This window comes from Sus scrofa, chromosome 3, assembly GCF_054392235.1.
Source record: "Sus scrofa isolate SSC_HxYL_T2T_F1_AM1 chromosome 3, Sscrofa_HxYL_maternal_Yorkshire_Landrace_v2.0, whole genome shotgun sequence".
Taxonomy (NCBI): domain Eukaryota; kingdom Metazoa; phylum Chordata; class Mammalia; order Artiodactyla; family Suidae; genus Sus; species Sus scrofa.
This window is the reverse complement of record NC_139385.1, coordinates 92,824,170-92,847,545: the sequence shown is the minus strand read 5'-3', so window position 1 is coordinate 92,847,545 and position 23,376 is coordinate 92,824,170. Positions and strand designations below refer to the sequence as shown.

General features: G+C 39.7%; 2 long non-coding RNA genes across 2 annotated transcripts in view; one reads left to right on the top strand and one right to left on the bottom strand.

The window, feature by feature from the left end:
• LOC146404771 (uncharacterized) overlaps positions 1-23,376 on the bottom strand; it is a 1,009,186-nt gene that overhangs the window by 30,847 nt on the left and 954,963 nt on the right. The window lies entirely within an intron of this gene.
• Positions 1,949-20,572, top strand: LOC146404776 (uncharacterized). The gene is made up of 2 exons (XR_014841878.1): positions 1,949-2,072; positions 20,181-20,572. It is a non-coding gene; the product is annotated as an uncharacterized LOC146404776 (long non-coding RNA).

Genomic DNA, 23,376 nt, shown 5'->3' with positions numbered 1-23,376 from the left:
ATACAAGATCAATATCCAAAAAACAATTTACTTCTATTAACTAGCAGTGAAAAATCTGAAAATGAAATTTAGACATAATTCTCTTTACAACAGCATCAAAAAGAATAATAAATTCAACAAAAGAAATATAAAATATATACTCGAAACTGCAAGATATCCCTGAAAGAAATTACAGAAGATCTAAATAAATGGAAGGGTTATCCTGTGCTCGTGGATCAGAACACTTAATATTGTCAAAATGGTAACACCCCTCAATTTGATCTATAGATTCACCATAATTCCAGTTGGAATGCCAGCTGGCTTGGTAGAAATTGACAAGCTGAGGAGTTTCCCATTGTGGCCCAGCAGAAACGAATCCGACTAGGAACCAAGAGGTTGTGGGTTCAATCCCTAGCCTCGCTCAGTGGGTTAAGGATCCTGTGTTGCTGTGAGCTGTGGTGTGGTTGCAGATGTGGCTTGGATCTGGCATTGCTGTGGCTCTGGCATAAGCTGGCAGCAAGAGCTCCAATTAGACCCCAGCCTGGGAACCTCCATATGCTGTGAGTGTGGCCCTAAAAAGACAAAAGACAAAAAAGAAAAATTATTAAAAAAAAAAAAAAGAAATTGACAAGCTGATCCTAAAGTTTATATGGAAACTCAAGGGACCCAGAACTTCCAAAACAATTTTGAAAAAGAACAAAGGACCCACACTTCTGATCTCAACTCTTACTACAAAGCTTCAGTAATCAAGACAGTGTAGTACTAACATATAGATAGACATATAGGTTGATGAAACAGAACTGAGTCCAGAAATAAACCCATCTATATATGGCCAACTGATTTTCAGCAATAGTGCCAAGACCTTTCATTGGGGAAAGAAAAGTCTTTTCTATAAATGGTGCTACAAAACTACAGTTTCATGCAAGAGTGAAGATAAACCCGTACCTCACAACGTATACAAAAAACAGACTCAAAATGGAGACCTAAATGTAAGGGCAAACTGTGACACCCTTAGAGGAAATCACAGGAGAAATCTTCACAACCTTGGATTTGGCAATGGATACTTAGATATGTCACTAACTACACAAGCAACAAAAGAAAAAACAGATAAATTGGATTTCACCAAGATTAAAAACATTTGTACTTCAGTGGACACAACCAAGAAAGTGAAAAGACAAAAACAAAAAAGAAAATATTGTAAACTGACTACAATTAAAAAAAAAAAAGTGAAAAGACATCCTATAGAATGGAAGACTACTTATAAATCATATGTATGAAGGACTTACATCCAGAATTTATAAAGAACTCTTACAACTTAGTATTAAAAAGACAACCCAGTTGTTGCTCCTTTTTGTGGTGATGGTTGTTTTTTTTTTTTTTTTCGTATCCTCGACATAGGGAAGTTCCCAGGCCAGGGATTGAATCTGAGCTGTAGCTGTGACCTACACTGTAGCTGTGACAGCACCAGGTCCTTTAATCCATTGTGCCAGGCCAGAGATCAAACCCTTACCTCTGCAGCTACCCAAGCTGCTACAGTCAAATTCTTAACTCACTATACCACAGCAGGAACTCTGACGACCCAGTTTTTAAAGTGGTAAATGATTTGAATAGACATTTCTCCAAAGATATACAAATGGCCAATAGCACTTGAAAAGATGCTCAACATCATTAACCATCAGGGAAATGTAAAGAAAAACCATCATGAATTAGCACTTCACATCCAGCAGGGCAGATATCACCAAAAAATCACTTAATAATGTTGCTGATAATATGGCAAAATTAGAACCCTCACACACTGCTGGTGAGACTGTACAATGATGCAGCCACTTTGCAAAGCATTCTGGCAGTTCCTCAAAAAAATTAAACATAGAGTTACATTTATCTACCAATTTATCCTAACAGGTATATCATTTTCTATTTAGTCTCTTCTTGTGTTTACCTAAATCCACACATCCATGCACAGAACAATATTATCTGCCTTTTTTTTTTTAACAGATGGAGAAACTGAGACCCAGACATGGCAACTTGTCTAAGGGCAACAGAAAATGGTGACCCAAGCTGTGTGCTCTTGATGACGATATCACTGTGTTAAGGTAACACATGCATGTAAAGCACTTAGAACAGTGCTTGACATAAGTAAGTGCTCAAAAAAATGTAAAATATTATTATTAGACCATTATTACTTAGAAATAACTAGATTGGAGTTAACAAATCCAACTAGGAACCATGAGGTTGCGGGTTTGATCCCTGGCCTTTCTCAGTGGGTTAAGGATCCAGTGTTGCCATGAGCTGTGATGTAGGTCACAGATGAGGCTCGGATCTGGCGCTGCTGTGGCTCTGGCTTAGGCCAGTGGCTACAGCTCCAATTAGACCCCTAGCCTGGGAACTCCATATGCCGTGGGAGCAGCCCTAGAAAAGGCAAAAAGACCAAAAAAAAAAAAAAGAAATAACTATATTGTGCTCACTCCCATTTTTGGCCTTGGCCCATGCTGTTTCCCTGTCTTGGCTGCTCTTTTGCTTTGCTGCCTGTGGAAGATTTCCCCTTGCTCCAAGACCTTGCTCAAATGTCACCTCCTCTGTGAAGTCGCTGACCTCTCTCTTCTCTGAATTGTATGGCACTCACAACAGCGTCACAATTTAGCAGTCAGAAATTCTCACTGCTTTTGCTATTATTGGTCTTAACTCCCCAACCAACTCTTACGGTCTATAATAGCAAAATTATATATGAAACATGCATGACAGTGTTCACATTTGTTAATTTTGAATGGTGGGTTGTTTTAGATTCTGCCTGTGGATAATATATTTTCCCAAAAAAAAAAAAAAAAAGAGGTGTTCTCATTGTGGCTCAGCAGTAATTAACCCAACTAGTATCCATGAGGATGCAGGTTTGATCCCTGGACTAGCCCAGTGGGTTAAGGGTCTGGCATTGCCATGAGCTGTGGTGTACCTCGCAGACATGGCTCAGATCCTGTGTTACTGTGACTGTGGCATAGGCTGGCAGCTACAGCTCTGATTCAACCCTTACCTAGCCTGTGAACTTCCATATGCCTCAGGTGTGGCCTAAAAAGACCAAAAAAGGAAAAAAAAAAAAAAAAGCCAGCCAGAAGCTATTTATAGACTGTTGAAATTATGAGAATTTCAAAAAAATTAAGAAAAAGCAAAGCTTCAGCAAGAAATGTAGACAACTGTCAGAATTATTTTACATCATGAACAAATACTTGAGGGGGGTTCTCTAAAGTGTATTCTCTCTTTTTTTTTTTTTCCTTTGGTCTTTTTGCCTTTTCTAGGGCTGCTCTTGAGGCATATGGAGATTCTCAGGCTAGGGGTCTAATCGGAGCCATAACCACCAGCCTACGCCAGAGCCACAGCAACGCAGGATCTGAGCCTCGTCTGTGACCTACACCACAGGTCACAGCAACGACAGATCCCCAACCCACTGAGAAAGGCCAGGGATCGAACCTGAAACCTCATGGTTCCTAGTCAGATTCGTTAACCACTGCGCCACGACGGGAACTCCAAAAGCGTATTCATTTCTAACCATAGTAAGTAGCTGTATGATATACTCAGGTAAGGAAGACAACTTTTTCCCAATAAGTACTGGAGCTGAATGTTTGTTAAATGACATCTAGCTTTGTCCAATGAATCAGCTAGTCTCTCTGAGAGTGGTTCTGGAATGGGGCCTAGAGTTAGTTTTTTTAAAAAGTGACCAGGTGACTCTATTGTGCAGTCAAGTTGAGAACCATACTGCTGTGAGACTAACGCTGCAAACCTCAGCCAGAGGTCAGGAGCGTTAAAAGAAAGCATAGGTTCTGACCTAGAGTGCTGCCATAAGGTGGCGCTAAAAGTGCAGTGAAACCATAGTATAAATCACATTGCTTGCTTGCTTGCTTAGTCTTTCTGAGTGCGCATATGCATATTTTTTGTAGAAGGAAACAGAATATGGGAGAAAGAACTCATAAGAGAATAGCAAAAATACATAAGGAACCCTAGAAAGCAACTGAGAAAATGGAAGTAAAGTGGAAAAAAACCCCAAGGAACGCCACTTATAAGATCAAGTTTAAAATGGATGCTCTTCTTTAATGCCAGAATTGCTTATTCTCATAGCCATATTTTGCATGTTTATCCTATAGGTTTTATATGCATTTAGAAGTCTCTAATAGTTCTGAAATATCGAGAGGGGAACCGTTTCAAAAAAACAAGAAAGTGATGGGAAATGAATTAATGCAAAATTTAGAATATAGAATAATGAAATGTTGGAGTTCCCGTCGTGGCGCAGTGGTTAACAAATCCGACTGGGAACCATGACATTGTGGGTTTGATCCCTGGCCTTGCTCAGTGGGTTAAGGATCCGGTGTTGCTGTGAGCTGTGGTGTAGGTTGCAGATGCGGCTCAGATCTGGCGTTGCTGTGGCTCTGGTGTAGGCCAGTGGCTACAGCTCTGACGGGACCCCTAGCCTGGGAACCTCCATATGCCATGGGAGCAGCCCTAGAAATGGCAAAAAGACAAAAATAAATAAATAAATAAATAATAAAAAAATAGAATAATGAAATGTTTCTCCTTTTAGTAAATATTCAAACTTAGCAAGACCACATCTTCTAAGTGAGTAAGCTAAAGTCCAGATTATCTAGGCAGCTAAACTCTGCACTGTCCTCACCACAGTTAAATGAAGACCTACCGCCCTGTCTCTTCTATCCAGCTGGGCAGGGACACAAAGACACAGAGAAACCACATTGGACAATGGATTTTCACCAGTATGTTAATAGAGGTCATTTCAGGGATGGAGGAGGGGGTCAGGGTAATACTTATAGATGCTCTTTCTTTTCATTTTTGTTTGCCTGTATTTTCTTTTTGCTTTCTTTCTTTCTTTCTTTTTTTTTTTTTAGGGCTGCACCCGCGGCATATGGAGGTTCCAGGCTAGGGGTCTAATCGGAGCTACAGCTACCAGCCTACACCACAGCCACAGCAACTCCAGGTCCGAGCCGCATCTGCCTACACCACAGCTCATGGGCAAGGCCGGATCCACTGAGCAAGGCCAGGGATCAAACCTGCGTCCTCATGGATGCTAGTCAGATTCATTAACTGCTGAGCAACAATGGGAACTCCTTCTTTTTAATTATTATTAAATATTTCAAATAGAGAAGTGCAGAGGATAATACAACAAACATCCAGGTATCTGTCACCCAGCATTTTAACACAGTGGCATGGTATATATTTTTTAGGAGAAATGAACCATTCCAAATACCCTCACCCTATTATAGAGGATCCCGTTTCTAGCTCTTCCTTTCCAAGAAGTAAACACTTCCCTGAATTTGATATTTGTTATGGCCATGCATGTTGTTATATCTTTACTACATATACTGTGTATCCACAACATAATGTACTATTTAAACTTTATGTAATGAACTTGTACTGTACATCTCCTTAAGTGAGCTTTTATACTCTAAATTATGTTTTTAAGATTTATACATTTTGAGACAGATAGCTTCTGTTTATTTACTTTAGCTACTCTATGGTCATATATTCTATGAAATCTATGAAAATGTATCCATTTCCTGTCAATAGACATTGAGTTGTTTTCATTTTTTTCTTAATGCTATGATAAAAACTTTTGATCATCATCCTTGTGCATTTGTGAGTTGCACAAGTTGACCAAAGATTTCCAAACTTTTCTGCAGAGTTGCTGTACTGGCTTGGCCTCCTGTTTACAGTATGTGAGGGTCCCTGTTCTGCTTCTTTAACAACGATTAAGGTTATGTCAGTCAGGATGACTAAAATTAAGCCACAGTAACCAACAATGACCAGTGGCTTAATTTAGATGTTAGCTTTTATTTTTATTTTTGGCTATGCCTGTGACCTGTGGGAGTTCTGAGGCCAGGGATCAAACTTGCACCACAGCAGTGACAACACCAGATCCTTACCTTCTAGACCACGGGGAAGTCCCAAAAGTTTGTTTCTTGCTGCAAGGGCAATGCATGTTAGCTGTGAAGAGCTATTTCCCACAGTCACTCAGGGACCTGGGACGAGAGGCTCCATTCTGACCCATGCTTCTGTGAGGCTGGGGGAAAAGAACTAAAAGGCTTGTGCTCTGACTGTGAAAATTTCTGCGTGGAAATGACACTCCTCACTTCTGCTCACATTTCATTGGCCAAAACAAGTCGTGTGATCACCTCAAAGGATCCCCATCCTTACTTTTAGGGTCTGAGTATTTTCGAATGGTTACCAAGGTACTGAAAGGCTTTAATTTTTATTAGTCCAGTGAGTATGAAACGATGACTTGTTATTTTTATTTATATGCCCCTGATTATTACGGAGGTTGAGCATGTATTCAGATGTTTATTGACTGTGTGTTAAGTCTTTTGAAAATTGCCCATTTATCTCCTTGGCACATTTTTCTATGGAGGTTTTAAAATTTGATTTTGAGGATTTCTTTATATTCTGGCTACTAATCTTTTATTGATTCTATGCACTATAAATATCTTTTTCCAGACGGTGGCATCACTTTCCACTTTGTGGAAATGACACTCCTTGTTTACGGTATCTTTGTTCATGGAATTTAATTTTAAAGTAGTCCTATTTGCCAAATTTTTCCTTTATGGTTGGTACTTTCTGCATCTTATTTAAGAAAAAGTTTCTTATCCTAATATTTTAAAACCCTATAAAATACTTTCAGAAGTTTTGCCTTTTCACATTTAGATCTTTAATCTACCTGGTATTGACTTCATGTATGATAAGAAGTGAGGATCTGATTCTTATTTTTTCCCATTTAAATATAAAATGAATTCAGCTTCCTACTTTCTTCCCTGATTTATAATGCTGCCTGTTATCATGTCTCTATGTATGTATATGCTCTTCTGGGATCCTTGCTTTGTTCCGTTTGTCTGGTCCTATGCTACAACGACATTATCTTAACTACTATAGCCTTATAAAGGCCTTTATATCTGGTTGAGTAAGTCTAACTATCTTGTTCTATCTTATTTTTTAAAAACTGTTTACATTGGTTTGAAAGTTAAAGGCTATAAAAAGATTGTTAGGAAACAGAAACCATACAAGGGGAGTTCCCACTGTGGTACAATGGAAAAGAATCCAACTAGTATCCATGAGGATGTGGGTTCGATCCCTGGCCTTGCTTAGTGGGTCGGGGATCTGGTGTTGCCATGAGCTGTGGTGTAGTCGCAGACACAGCTTGGATCCCGTGTTGCTGTGGCTCTGGTGTAGGCCAGCAACTGTAGCTCCGATTCAACCTCTAGCCAGTGGACCTCCATATGCCATGGGCCCTAAAAAAGCAAAAGAAAAGAAACCATATAAGGTGTTTCAATCAATAGATGATAAGAAATTGATCAAACAGGCAGTGGAGAATTTAAGAGATGAAAAGAGGACACTGAGGTATTGCAGGCAACAACCACCACCCTTGGGCTGAGGGAACAAAGTGAAGAAGTTTCCTATTTATCATTTGTACTTTTACTTGGTGAATGATGTCTTTTAGCCATTCAGAGAGTTTTTACATTTACCTATTCAAATTTACCAATCTAGTCTTTCATGACTTTAGGTTTTTTGTTGTTTTGTTTTGTTCTGGTTTTTTGGCTGTACCCCAGGCATATGGAAGTTCCCCAGCCAGGGTTTGAATTTGAGCCACAGTCGTGGCTCTTATAGCCCACTGCACCAGACTGGAGATTGATCCCATACCTCTGCAGCTACCTGAGCTGCTGCAGTCCGGATTCTTAACCCACTGCACCACAGCAGAAACTCCAGGCTTTGAGTCACATGTAGAGAGGCCTTTCACATTTAAAGCCTTCTAGAACTTGTATGATTTCATTTTTCCCATTGCAGTGTTTGATTCCTTTGAAAGTTTTTATAGTAAAATGTGTGAAGTATGGATCCACCTTTAGTTTTCTTTTGGATGGCTACCCAGTTTCCATGGTGTCAATAACACACATACTGGATTGAATTCTTTCCTCCACTGGTTTGAGATGCTGAATTTATTACATACTAAATTCTGGTTTAAGGTAACGCTGACTGCAAACTCCAAAATGGCTCAAACACCATAGAAGTTTACCTGTCATTTGAATAAATTCCTAACAAATGTTCCTTATTAATAAATAGCTTCCTGTCTGGTATTGCCGTGAGCTGTGGCGTAGGTTGCAGACACAGCTCGGATCCCGCATTGCTGTGGCTGTGGTGTAGGCTGGCAGCTGTAGCTCCGATTTGACCCCTAGCCTGGGAACCCGCAGCCCTAAAAAGACAAAAGACAAATATATTGTTTATATATAGATATAGATATATACACACATATATCTTCCTGAATTGGTAATTTGTGAACCCAGCTCTTATTTTCTGGTTCCACACTCTTCAAAATGGCTTTCAAGTAGCCCTGCTTATCTATCTCAAGTCAGAGGATAGAGTAGAAGATTACTTGTGAGAAACTTCTGGGGCAAGCCTGCTAACGACATACTTCACTTTTGCTCAAATTCTGTCACCTTGAACTCAATCACATGACCACACCTATTTCTCCATTTATTGAACCTTTTCCTTTCTAATTAGTTTTTCTTGCTACTTTCTACCTTTCTTAATGTTGTCAGAGGTTAATGATTTTTACAAGTTTTTAAAGAACCAGTCTTTTTTTAAAAAAAATTTATTGGAGTATAATTGACTTACAATATTGTGTTAGTTTCGGGTATACAGAAAAGTGGATCAGTGGTGCATACACAAATATTCATTTTCATATTCTTTTCCTATATAGGTTATGAGAGAATATTGAATAGATTTCCCTGTGCTGTACATTAGATCCCTGTTAGTTATTTTATAAATAATAGTATATATATGTTAATCCCAACCTTTTAACATATCCCTCCCCCAAACATTTCCCCTTTGGTAACCATAAATTTGATTTTGAAATCTGAGTCTATTACTGTTTTATAAATAAGTTCATTTGTATCATTTTAAAAATTAGATTCCACATATAAGTGATATCATGTTACATTTGACTTTTTCTGACTTACTTCACTTAGTATGATAATCTCTAGGTCCATCCATGTTGCTGCAAAATGGCATGATTTCATTCTTTTGGGAGGCTGAGTAATATTCCATTTTATATGTGTACCACATCTTCATCCATTCCTCATTCGATGGCCATTTAGTTTGCTTCCATGTCATGGCTATTGTAAGTATGCTGCAGTGAATATGGTGGTGGGTGCATGTATCTTTTCAAATTTTGATTTTTTTCCAGATATATGTCCAGGAGTGGCAATGTTGGATCATATGATAGTTCAGTATTTAGTTTTTAAAGGAACCTCCATACTGTCCTCCATAGTGGCTGCACCAGTTTACATTCTCACCAACAGTGTAAGAGGGTTCCCTTTTTTCCACACCCTCTCCAGGATTTATTGTTCATGGAATTTTTTACAATGGCCATTCTGAATGGTGTGAGGTGATACCTCATTGTAGTTTTTATCTGCATGTCCCTAATAATTACTGATGTTGAGCATCTTTTCATGTAGTTTTTGACCATCTGTTTGTCTTCTTTGGAGAAATATCTGTTTAGATCTTTTGCCCATTTTTTGATTGGGTTTTTTGTTCTTTTGATATAGAGCTGCATTAGATAGTGGCATATTTTGGAGGATAATCCCTTGTCAGTTGCTTCCTTTGTAAATATTTTCTCCCATTCTGTGGATTGTCTTCATTTTGTTTATGGTTTCTTTTGCTGTGCAAAAGTGTTTAAGTTTAATTAGGTCCATTTGTTTATTTTTGTTTTTATTTTCCTTACTTTGGGAGGTGGATCCAAAAACATATTGCTGTGATTTATGTCAAAGAGTGTTGTGCCTATGTTTTTCTCTAAGACTTTTATAGTATCCAGCCTTAAAACAAACAAACAAAAAAACCCAGAGTTCCTGTTTTAGCTCAGTGGGTTAAGAACCTGACATAGTGTCCATGAGGGTGTGGGTTCAATCCCTGGCCTCAGTTAGTGGGTTAAGGGTCCAGTGTTGCTGCAAACTGTGGTGTAGATTGCAGGTGCAGCTTGGATCAGGTGGTGTTGTGGCTGTGGTGTAGGCTGGCAGCTGCAGCTCCAATTTGACCCCTAGCCTGGGGAACTTCCATGCACCACAGGAGCAGCCCTAAATTGAAAGAAGAAATTTAAGATTATGACTCATTCCTTTCCACTCTCTTTCCCCACCTCCCAAACCAAAACTTTGGAAATCAATACTGACCTTATGAAATGCATGATGCTAGTTACAGACCGCTTTTGCTGACATGAAAAATTTTTTTTCACATTCTTAGATCATGAAATTTTTAAAAATTTAGTGCAGGAATTCCCACTGTGACTCAGTGGTAACGAATCTGACTAGTATCCATGAGGATGCAGGTTTGATCCATCACCTCACTCATTGAGTTAAGGATCTGGCATTGTCATGAGCTGTGATGTAGGCCATAGATGTGGCTCGGATCCTGTGTTGCTGTGGCTGTGGGGTAGACCAGCAGCTGCAGCTCCGATTCAACTCCTAGCCTGGGAACTTCTATGTGCCGTGGGTGCAGCCCTTAAAAGACAAAAAAAAATTAGTAGCGAGAGCACTTTTTTAGAGCCCCGCTGGCGTGACTATATAGTAATTAGTTTGTAAATACATAAATTGCTCCAAACTTGCAAAATACTGTTTGCAAAAGATACTTCTCAAAGCTCAGCTAACGGCAAGCTGACAGACTTATTTCCCCCTTTTTTTTAATCTAGAGAAGTCATATATATTGCAAAATCTTGTAATATTCCTCAAACTTGTGTAATATATGACAATGTAAAACCCACATTGTCTATATAAAACTGTGCATTACACAGACAGAAGTCAGAGTGCCTAGACAGAAGTAAATATAACCTAATTGACTATCTCCTGTGATAATAGTACGGTCACAAAACCTTTATTACAGACCAGTCACCAATGTGGACTGGTCATTTCCTGTTAAACTGCAGTTCTACTTATTGTATCTTTGTTTTCTTTTTCATTAATAATTTCCTTTGTGCTTGAACACATACAAAAGTAGCTTCTGTTCATTGATAGGGTAAGTCAATATTATAAATCTATTAATTTTCCCCAAATAATCTACAAGTTTAGTGTGACCTCAATAAAAATACCATTTTTTTTCCTGGAACTAGATGAGTTGATTATAAAGTTAATATGAAAAATAAATATATAAGAAGAGCTGGGGGGTGTTCCTGTGGTGGCGCAGTGGTTAACGAATCATGAGGTTGCGGGTTGGATCCCTGGTACTCACTAAGTGGGTTGAGGATCTGGCGTTGCCGTGAGCTGTGGTGTAGGTCACAGACTCGACTTGGATCCCGAGTTGCTGTGGCTCTGGCGTAGGCTGGTGGCTACAGCTCCGATTGGACCCCTAGCCTGGGAACCTCCATATGCCACAGGAGTGGCCCAAGAAATGGCAAAAAAAAAAAAAAAAAGAAGAAGAGCTAGGAAAATCTTACAAAGAAAATCCAATTTGGTGTGTAGGATGGACTGGCCCTATCAGGATATGAAAGCATTGAAAACCCTCTACAATTGAAACTGTGTGGATCACTAGAACATGAGAGAAAGTCCACAGACTCAAGAAAATAAAATACACGGCAATGGTAGCATCTCAAACCACTAGGAGAGATGGGATTTTTAATAAAGCATTAGGACAACAGAATATTTTGAAAGATAGTTTTAGATTGTACCTGATCTCATACATTAGAATAAAACCCCAAAGAGCTATTATTTATTAATTAAATCATACAAGTACTAGAAGAAAACTACATGAATTCCACTATAATCTGGGAGTGGGAGAAGTAATAAAGAAAAGACTAAAGATTTTACTTTTTTTTTTTTCTTTTTAGGGCTGCACCCACAGCATATGGAAGTTCCCAGGCTAGAGGTTGAATGCGAGATGCAGCTGCCAGCCTACACCACAGCCACAGCAATGCAGGATCCAAGTCAGATCTGCAACCTACTCAACAGCTCACAGCAATGCCAGATCCTTAACCCACTTAGTGAGTACCAGGGATTGAACGCGCAACCTGATGGATACTAGTTGGATTCTTAACCTGCTGAGCCACAACAGGAACTCCTGAAAACTTTAAAAAAAACAACAACAAAAAAAACCACTTTATTGTGGCAAAAATAAATAAATAAAAAATAAAGTCAGGAAATATTACAACCTAGAGAAAATGTCAAAGGTTTTATTACATAGGGCTAATCTCACTAATATACAATAACTTCTTTTTTTTTTTTCTTTTTGTCTTTTTGCCTTTTCTAGGGCCGCTCCCGTGGCATATGGAGGTTCCCAGGCTAGGGGTCTAATCAGAGCCGTAGCCACTGGCCTACACCAGAGTCACAGCAATGTGGGATCCGAGCCACATCTACAACCTACACTACAGCTCACGGCAATGCTGGATCCTTAACCCACTGAGCAAGGCCAGGGATCGAACCCACAACCTCACAGTTCCTAGTCAGATTCGTTAACCACTGCACCACAAGGGGAAGTCCTACAAAAACTTCTTTTAAAATTAAGATGAAAAAGAAAAAAGACCAAAACTTGCGAGAAAAGAACAAAATATTAAATAGTTCACAGGAAAAGATATATGAATGGCCTTCAAAATAAACCACTGAGAAGCATCTCAACGTACTATAGGAGAAATGCAAATTAAAATTACATTGAAGTAAAAAAAAAAAAAAAAAAAAAAAAATTACATTGAAGTACCAATTCTCATAGGGGAATCTGGCAATATCTAGCAAATATACATAGGCATTTATCCTTTCACCCAGGAATGCCACTTTTAGGAAATTACTTGGAACTTCAAACCTTACAAATATAATATTACTCATTGTAGCATTATTTCCACATAATAGCAATAATGTAAAAACACCTCAAATGTCCATCAGCAGGAAACTGGTTGAGTAATAATAGGACATCAACACATTAGAGTACTAAACAGCCATTAAAAAAACAAGGACAGGAAGTTGCTGTGTGATGCAGCAGATTAAGGATCCTGTGTTGTTGCAGCTGTGGCGCAGGTAGAAACTGGAGCACAGGTTTTATCCCTGACCCAGGAACTTCCACATGCCATGAATGCAAAAAAATAAAAGAACAAGGATGAAGATTATTTCTATGAATTGATATGGATATATTGTTAAGAAAAGAAGGAAGAAATGTATAAAGCAAGGGTCTTTTGTTCAAAAAAGAAATAGAAATAAGAATCTAGATTCTGTTATTTTATATATATATATACATACATATATATACACACACACATATATACATATATATATATATATATATATATATATATATATATATATATATATTTTTTTTTTTGGCTGCACCTACAGCATGTAGAAATTCCTGGGTCAGGGATCAAACTGAGCCACTGCAGTGACCAGAACCACAACAGTGACAATGCCAAGTCCTTAACCACTAGGCCACCAGGGAACTCCTAGATTCTATTTTTAAACAACAAATTCACTGTTTTATTTAGCAATATAATTGTTGAAATAATATCCACATTTGTTCAACAACAAATGTTTATTTTTTCAAAAAGAAACAGAAAAGATCAAAAAATGAAACTATGGGGAGTAAGAATGAGGTGGAGGCGTTAAGAGTTAGAAAAGTTAGGCTTCTTTAAGGCATAACTCTTTACATGGTTTTGATTTTTAAAAACTTTATTTTGAGGAATTCCCATGTGGCTCAGCAAGTTAAGGATCTTGAGTTATCACTGCTGTGGCTCAGGTTGCTGCTGTGGCATGTGTTCGACCCCTGACCTGGGAACTCTGCATGCGTCAGGTGCAGCAAAAAAAACAAACAAAAAAAACTTTTTCTTTTTTTCTTTTTTTGGTCATTTGAGGCCCAGACTCGGGCATATGGAAGTTCCCAGGCTAGGTAGGGGTTGAATCAGAACTATAGCTGCTAGCCTACACCACAGCCACAGCAATGCCAGATCTGAGCCAAGTCTGCAACCTACATCACAGCTTATGGTAACACTGGATCTTTAACCCACTGAGAGAGGCCCGGGATCGAACCCACATCCTCACGGATCCTAGTCAAGTTTGTTACCACTGAGCCACAACGGGAACTCCCCAACTTCATTTTGAAATCATTATAGATTGGCTGAGTACTATAACACAGTCAAATTGGCACATAAAATGATGACAGTGGGGATAAAACAGGAAACATGAGAGTCAAGGGATGTTTAGGAAGTAAAACCAACAAAACTTGGAAATTGACTTAGGAAACGGTGGGAGAGAGGTGGGAAATTGAGGATAATCACAAATTTTTTTGCTCAGAAGATCCAGTAGCTGAAATGAGAAATAGAAATAGAAGAGCAGACTTGGAGTGGGGCATCTGGTAGAATTGTGCCCAACTTCTTTTTTTTTCTTTTTATGGCTGCACCTGCAACATATGGAAGTTCCTGGGCTAGAGGTTGAATCGGAGCTACAGCTTCTGGCCTACATCACGGCTACAGCAATGCCAGATCTGAGCCAATCTGAAACCTACGCCACAGCTCACGGCAATGCCAGATCCTTAACCCACTGAGTGAGGCCAGGGATCGAACCTTCGTCCTCATGGACACTATGTTGGGTTCTTAACCTGCTGAGCCGCATCAGGAACTCCTGTGCCCGGCTTCTTGTCATTCACGCTGAAACAAATATGCCGGTAGAGAGACCCTCCCATGAGCACCGAGTGATAGACAAGCTTCTTCTTGCCTGATTCTTAAATGCAGCCATCAGCCAAGGAACATTGAAGAGAAAGCCTGACAGAAAAAGACCAATATAAACAAAGAGAAAAATGAACTGAAAGGAAAAGCTAATTCAGGTAAAAAAATAAAACATTAAAAAATAACTTTAATAAATGTCCTAGGAAAAATTCGAGAAAATTTGCATCTGTCAAGTAAATAAAAGATAACACAAGAAAAAAAGAGAATAAAAAGGAGGTCTTTCACTTGCTGAAATAAAATCATGCAATAATAGATAAAATTGGAGTTCCCATTATGGCACAGTGGAAACAAATCCAACTAGAAACCATGAGGTCGCGGTTTGATCCCTGCCTTCACTCAGTGGGTTAAGGATCCGGCGTTGCCGTGAGCTGTGGTGTAGGTTGCAGATGTGGCTCGGATCCCACATTGCTGTGGCTGTGGCGTAGGCTGGTGGCTACAGTTCTGATTCGACCCCTAGCCTGGGAACCTCCATATGCTGTGGGTGCAGCCCTAAAAATAAATTAAAATAATAGATAAGATTAAGGAAATTGCTGAGCACGTAGGGAGGAAATGATGATTGGGACCTTTTGATCCTTCTGCGAACTACAACACAGCTCACAGCAACACCAGATCCTTAACACACTGAGCGAGGCCAGGCATCGAACCCACATCCTCATGGATACTAGTCTGATGCATTACCACTGAGCCATGATGAGAACTCACTCCACACTATACCATTTTAAATAAGGAGCTATGGCTTGTAATGAATTTATCAGATAAAACACAGAAAAGTATGTGAGCATTGCATATACTCCTGATATTATAGCATCAGTATTGAGACTGATTGGTTGTTCGGGAAAATTGAATTTGAAGGAAAGGTTTCCATATACTTTGAAAAATAATAGTTGGGTTAATGGGTGTGTCTATACAGCATGCTTGGGATTAAGATAAACCATGCAGTTAGCAGCTGTGTATGCTCTTTGTGACTTGAGTCCTAGCAATCCAGCAGAAATATACAAGAAACCAGAAGCGTGGAGGAAAGAGACCTCTAATAGTGTTCCATCCACAGTTGTCAACTACCTAGAAGTCAATTCATTGTGTGCAGAACTCAGGAAGCCACTGGCAAGCTACTGTGTCTAGAAAAATGCTGTTAGACATTTTGAATATAAATAAATGAGTAAACGTTCAGCCATAAACTAAAGTTTAAATAAGAAATACATGGATAAAATGACAAGAGGCTGGGAAGGAGACAAGAGAAACAAGCACCTGCAAAGATGTTTTCCCCTAAACTGCACGAATTTCATGCTAGACTGCAAAGATCACGAGGTATGTATTGCACTATCGTGTCTTTGCCAATCAGCAAAACTTGAACTTAGCCCTTTTGGGCTGTAGAAAGTGTATTTTAGTGACTTTCTTTTTCTTTTCTTTTTTTTTTTTTTTTTTTGCCATTTTCTTGGGCCGCTCCTGCGGCATATGGAAGTTTCCAGGCTAGGGGTCGAATCAGAGCTATAGCCGCCGGCCTACGCCAGAGCCATAGCAACTCGGAATCCGAGCCAAGTCTGTGACCCATGCCACAGCTCTCAGCAATGCTGGATCCTTAACCCACTGAGCGAGGCCCAGGATCGAACCCAAAACCTCATGGTTCACAGTCAGATTCGTTAACCACTGAGCCACAACAGGAACTCCGTAGTGGCTTTTTTAAATTGAGTGGCACCTTATGGAGTTCTTGTTGTGGCTCAGTGGGTTAAGAACCCACCTGGTACCCATGAAGATGCAGGTTTGATCCCTGGCCTCGCTCAGTGGGTTAAGGATCCAGAGTTGCTGTTAGCTGCAGTGCTGGTCACAGATGTGGCTTGGATCTGGTGTTGCTGTGGCTGTGGTGTAAGCTGGCAGCTGCAGCTTCAGTTCAACCTATAGCCTCAGAACTTCTATAGGCTACAGGTTCAGCCCTAAAAAGAAAAAAAAATGAGTGGCATTTTATGAAATTAACAATATAAAAATGGGATATGGTTGCTGAGCTATTTTTGTACTTTGCTCACAAGTGACTGAGTAGGAAAAAATTGGCTAAAAAGGAACTAGAAGACTTTCACTGCCTTAGCTAGAAATGGGCTACAAAATTTTCTCAGGATTTCCCATTGTGGCGCAGTGGAAAAGAATCTGACTAGTATCCATGGGTTGTGGGTACGATCCCTGGCCTTGCTCAGTGGATTAAGGATCTGGCATTGCTGTGAGCTGTGAGGTAGGTCGCAGATGCAGCTTGGATCTTGCGTTGCTGTGGCTGTGGCGTAGGCCGGCAACCGTAGCTCCCATTTGACCCTTAGCTGGAAACCTCCATATGCCACGGGTGCAGCCCTAAAAAGCAAAAAACAAAACAAAACAAGTTTTTTCAAGGTCTAGTGCACAATTGTTCAAAGCACAGAGAGCTCCTAAAATTTAATGCATTTTCTTTATATCTCTAAATTTCCTTAAATATTTAACCATATATCAGGAAAACAACAACTGGAGAGTAGAAGTTCAACTGAAGGCTTTTTTTTTTTTAAATCAATGACACGTATATAAAATATTCAAAGAAGACCCAGGTGCATCTGTGTGAGCTGTGCGTATATAAATAGTGCTATTGTGTGTTTCATATTTAATGATATTCTACTTTGGAGCTCCTGTTGTGACTCAGCAGGTAAAGGAACTGACATAGTGTCCATGAGGATGCAGGTTTGATCCCTGGCCCCACTCAGTGGGTTAAAGATCTGGCATTGCTGCAAGCTGCTATAGGTCACAGATGTGGCTCAGATCCATTGTTGCCATGGCCATGGTATAGGCCTGCAGCTGCAGCTCCAATTTGACCCCTAGTCTGGAAACTTCCAGATGCCGTGGGTGAGGGCTTAAAATGAAAATGATAATAATAATGCTATTCTACTTTTGGAATTTGAGTTGATGTGTATAAAAATGGGTTTAATAATGCATCATGGTTCTGATTTATCTTACATTCATCATTTCTTAAAATTCTTGCATATACTTTTTTCAGTCTTTTTAGGGCCACAACTGCAGCATATGTAAGTTCCCAGGCTAGGGGTCAAATCAGAGCTGTAGCTTCAGGCCTACCTCACAGCCAGAGCAACACCAGATCCGAGCTGCATCTGCAACATGCACAGTTCACAGCAACTCTGGATCCTTAACCCACTGAGTGGGGCCAGGGATCAAACCCATGTCCTTGTGGATACTAGTTGGGATAGTAACTTGCTGAGCCACAGTGGGAATTTCTGCATTTTTTATAATAAAAAATAAAAGTGAGGCCCAAGAAACAAAGACAAACAAGGTATGCCATTATGAAATTCGCAATGCATGGAATAAAAAGACTCTAAAACCTTCCACGGAGGGGAAAAAAACAAGTCATATTCAAAGTATAGGCAATTGAAATGACATTTTATTCTCAAGAACAGCACTGAAAAGTAGAGAACAATGGAGAACAGTAAAGAAGACAATAGAAAATGCTTTGAGGGCTTCTCTTGTGCAGGGGGTTAAGGATCCAGCGTTGTCACTGCAGCAACTTAGGTTCCTGCTGTGGCACAGGTTTGATCCTTGGCCTAGGAACTTACACATGCCATGGGCACAGTCAAAAAGAGAAAAAAAAAAAAAAAAAAGAAATTGCTTTAAATCTAGACTTTTGTGTGTAAACTATCACGTGTGAGAACAGAGTGACGGGATCTTTAGTTAATCAATGACTCAGGAGTTCCTCTGTGGCACAGTGGGTTGAGAGGCCGACTGCAGTGGCTTGGATCACTGCAGAGCCATGGGTTCAGCCCTGGCTAAAAAGGATTCAGAGTTGCTGCAGCTGCAACTGGGATTCTGTCCGTGGTCCAGGAGCTGCTATGTACCACGGGTGTGGTCATAAAAAAATTTTTTTTTAAATCAATGACTTAGGAAGTTTACCTTCCACACATATTTTTTCAGGAGATTATTTGTATATGTAAAACATCAACAGAAGGAAAAAGAAGGTGTGGTTACCCCAAAAAACAAGAACCCAGCAGAGGAGAGACATGAAGAGGATCTCCTTTCAGTTACCCACTGGGACAAGAGAAGATGGTACCATCCAGAAGAGTCTTCGGCTCTTCAGTGAACAGTGGTTAAACAATCATCATAATGTAAACAGTGTTTTTTGGTTTTCAACTTTTAGAATCAACCTATCTGGGAAGGGGCTGTGTTAAATCCTTTGTTCATAGATCACCCTTCTTTCCTACTTCATTCAAGCTGTGCCTTGGTCTTTTACTGGGCATCACAGCTGGTAATGAGTTGAAGATGTGAATCCTCTCAGTGTGACTGCTGAGGTTGAGAAGGAAGCCAATGACTAAATCAAAAGCCATGAGGGGACCGTGAGTGGAGGCTTGAACTGATTATAACTGGATTTAGAAAAATGCCTGAATGTTGTAAAGTAAATTCATTAACCCACTATATAAAATGTGGTGGGTTTTTTTGGTTTGTTTGTTTGTTTGTTTGTTTTGTTTTGTTTTTGGACTTTTTGCCTTTTCTAGGGCCGTTCCCGCGGCATATGGAGGTTCCCAGGCTAGGGGTTGAATTGAAGCTGTAGCCACCGGCCTACGCCAGAGCCACAGCAACTCGGGATCCAAGCCGCATCTGCGACCTACACCACAGCTCACGGCAACATCGGATCCCCAACCCACTGAGCAAGGCCAGGGATCGAACCCTCAACCTCATGGTTCCTAGTCGGATCGTTAACCACTGAGCCATGAGGGGGACTCCTTAAAATGCATTTTTTTTTTTTTTTTGTCTTTTTGCTATTTCTTTGGGCTGCTCCCGCGGCATATGGAGGTTCCCAGGTTAGGGGTCGAATTAGAGCTGTAGCCACTGGCCTACACCAGAGCCACAGCAACGCAGGATCCGAGCCGCATCTGAAACATACACCACAGCTCACGACAACGCTGGATCCTTAACCCACTGAGCAAGGGCAGGGACTAAACCCGCAACCTCATGGTTCCTAGTCAGATTCGTTAACCACTGCGCCACGACGGGAACTCCTAAAATGCATTCTTTTAATTTTCACATACACTGGAACACAGATATATTTAAAGAAATCTTTAAAGATTATTCAATTAAACTAAGGAGCATTGTGTGCTAGATAATGTTGGTTGCTTTTTTTCCCATTTGCTAAATAGAATTCAACTTTTGTTCAGGTATTAAGCGGTGAAATGCTTTCAAGGGAAGCTGGCCTTAACCCACTGATCAAGGGTAGGGATGGAACCTTTGACCTCATGTACTAGTCAGGTTTGTTTCCCCTGAGCCACAACGGAAACTTCTAGAAGATGAATTTCGATTAGTCCAGGCTAGTAATGGTGAGTCAAGTTCCCTTACCAGTGATTCATTTAAGAATGACCATGTGATTATGAATAATGAAAGGTGAGGAAAAGTCCACTGTGGAGCTTCTGGGAAATTTCCCCGATGTTTAAAACTAGGCATGAGTAAGGGATGTACTTTTCTTCCCTTTCAGGCCTTTGGATGTTGTAATATCAGAACATTAAGATTGGAGTTGCTAAAACTGCATTGTAGTCATGAGTGGAACCAAGAGAGAACCAAGCTGCTACACTGAGAGATGGAAGAGGAGAACAACTTAAAGTCTTGGGCTTGGGTAACTTTTTGGCTAAATGACTTTTCAGGGCTTTTTGTGAGAAAATGTGATTCTTTTATTGTTTCAGGCAGTTGAATTGGATTTCCTGTTACTTGCAAGCAAATACATCCTAACAGATCCCACATTTTTGGGGCCATGGTCATAGCCTGGCGGCTACAGCTCTGATTTGACCCCTAGCCTGGGAACTTCCTTATGCCATGGGTGTGGCCTAAAAAGCAAAAATACAAAAATAAAAATAAAAACAGAACTCATCATCCCTGGAATATCTGGGCAGTTTGTGGAAGAGTGTTCTGCAAGTGGGAAATGATGGGCTTCTTGCTAAAAGGACTTTTGGCTAATTAAGCAATTGTTTGGAAAAACAGGCCATAAAATTTACCATGAGAAATGTGCCTTCCCTGTACCAGGAAGAGAAGAAAACCCTTATCACTATAGGCTGGGAATAGATGCTGAAGTGGATCGCTATATACAAACTTACTGAAATAACTCATCTGTTTTGCCCTGCCCTCATCTATCTTGTAGCCACCTTTCCATAATTTACTGTGCCTAGACCAGACCCCTTTGCCTTGTCATTTCTTCATAAGTTTATTGTTTCTTTGTCTAAAAGGTATAAATGCTTTCTAATCTAGTCACTCCTTTGGATCTTCATTCTCTTGTGATGGTCCCATGTATATGTATGCCTTCCTCCTGCTAATATTTTTTTTTTTTTTTTTTTTGTCTTTTGTCTTTTGTTGTTGTTGTTGTTATCTCTTGGGCCACTTCCTCGGCATATGGAGGTTCCCAGGCTAGGGGTTGAATCGGAGCTGTAGCCACCGGCCTACGCCAGAGCCACAGCAACGCGGGATCCGAGCCGCGTCTGCAACCTACACCACAGCTCACAGCAACGCCGGATCGTTAACCCACTGAGCAAGGGCAGGGACCGAACCCGCAACCTCATGGTTCCTAGTCGGATTCGTTAACCACTGCGCCACGACGGAAACTCCAGCAGTTTTTTGTTTTTTTTTGTTTTTTTTCCTCCTGCTAATATTTCTTAATGCCAGTTAAATTCTAAGGCCCAGCTGGAGACCCTATGAGGGTAGAGAAGAATTTTTCCTCCCCTATACTCTCGTCAGCTTAGAAACACCTCAGCTCATACTTTAAATCATCCCTCTTGACCCAACATTTACCCTTCAGCCACTATCCTGTTTCTCTATTCTCCCTCTCAGCAAAAACTGAATTTTTCCTCAGCAGTGATCTTCAGAGTTTTTTGCCTACAACACCCTAGAAGAATTTTGTAAAGTTATGTACCCCTTTGGCATGTTTTTAGTTTAACATTTACATTTTTTCATATTGTTTACATAGTTGCAAAGGCTGTGATTTCCAGAATAATGTAAACGTTGGTGTTTTAACATTGCCACATCAATCTTTAAAATATCCAGTACATCTAAATATGATATTCATCATTCACTAAAAAACCAAAAGCAATTTAAAAAGCTTATCTTTAGCACACAAATTGTACATCACTCCTTTGTTTAAGTTAGCTCTAGTTCTAATTCACTTCCCCCACAGAATTTTATCCTGATATATCTTCAAAGTCTTTTGTTTACCTATCATACTTCTTTGGAAAAAGTGTATATGAAATTAAAATGTTTACATTTCCCATGACCAGAAGGCTCTAAAAGATAACGTGTCTTGTGGATTTATTGTAATTATTCAAACATAAAAGATCAAAATCACATTGAAGTAACATTTTATGGAAATGCTGTCAATGAAATGAGTAGATTTTTTTCAATTGGCTTATATTTTTGAGGATAGCTCAAAAAGGTTGGGACTCAGCATCAATTTTATTTCAATTTTTTATTATAAAAACTTGTTCACCTTACTGAGTCAGAAGAAAAAAAAAAGAAGAAATTCTATTACAGCAGTATCAGTTATTTCTTTGGACTCCTAAATTAATGCCAAAAATTACTGTGTACTATCATCACATTATTATCTATCATCTTTCTCAATTTGATTGAAAGAATATGAAAACATCTGACTTTCAAGATAATTTCTTGGAGCTACTGCTTTCTCAACTTGATGTCCATGTCTTGAATTGTCACTGTGCTGTGTCATCCCTGGACATTTTACACCCCAGAGAGATGTGCTGTTGTTATAGCCAGAGGAGATACATACCTTTCTCTTGTAAAAAGGGAAAAGGGTGACTGAAAGCTGAAGTGAGAAAGGAGAGGCTGTGCCCACAACAAAGACTTGCTCTTGGGAAGAGCATTTTTAGGAAAATGCACCTTTAGAAAAGAGTTTATCTTAAATGGAGGACTTGAAATTTGATCCCTTGAAAAGTCTTTGGGTTCCCTAGTTTGAAGACCACTGATATATACATGCTTTTTCTACTGACCTCTATTCACTCTTAAAATCCACCCTCCTTGCACCCCTGTCGCCACGCCATTGAAAATACTTTTACAAAGGCCATCAACAATATCCACACTGGTAAGTCCAAATAAACACCAAGACTAAGAAGCAGTTACAAGCTTCAGGACAAAATAAAAAGAAATTCTAGGAAGTTAAGGATAGGGCATTGCTATAGATGTGGCACAGGCCGCAAGTGCAGCTCGGTTCCAATCCCTGGCCTAGGAACTCCCACATGCCTTGGGCAAGGTCAATAAAAAAATTTCTAACTCTAATGCAGAAATCTGACCCAAAGTTGCTCTTAAAGAATTTTCTCTCACAGTGGTCAAACACTCTGTGCCCATTTTATAGTGAACATTACTAATAAAGACCTGGACGTAGGGTACATTAGTTTAGGGACAGGTCTCCCCATCCATCTGGCTCCAAATAGGAATGCCACAGTTGTGCAAGAACTTTGATGAAGCATCTCACAAGGTATGGGCAGCTTCTGAAATGGTAGGAAGAACCGTGTTTTCAAGATGTATTTGCCTCAGCCAATCTCCATCACACCTTTTTACCAGGTACTATTTGACATTGAAGTCTATTTATTTAGAAAGGGAAATTTAAAATATTAAGGTAATGTTTGGCAGAACTCATTTAAAAAATTCACTGGTTCCCAAAGAAACTCTTCTTTTCA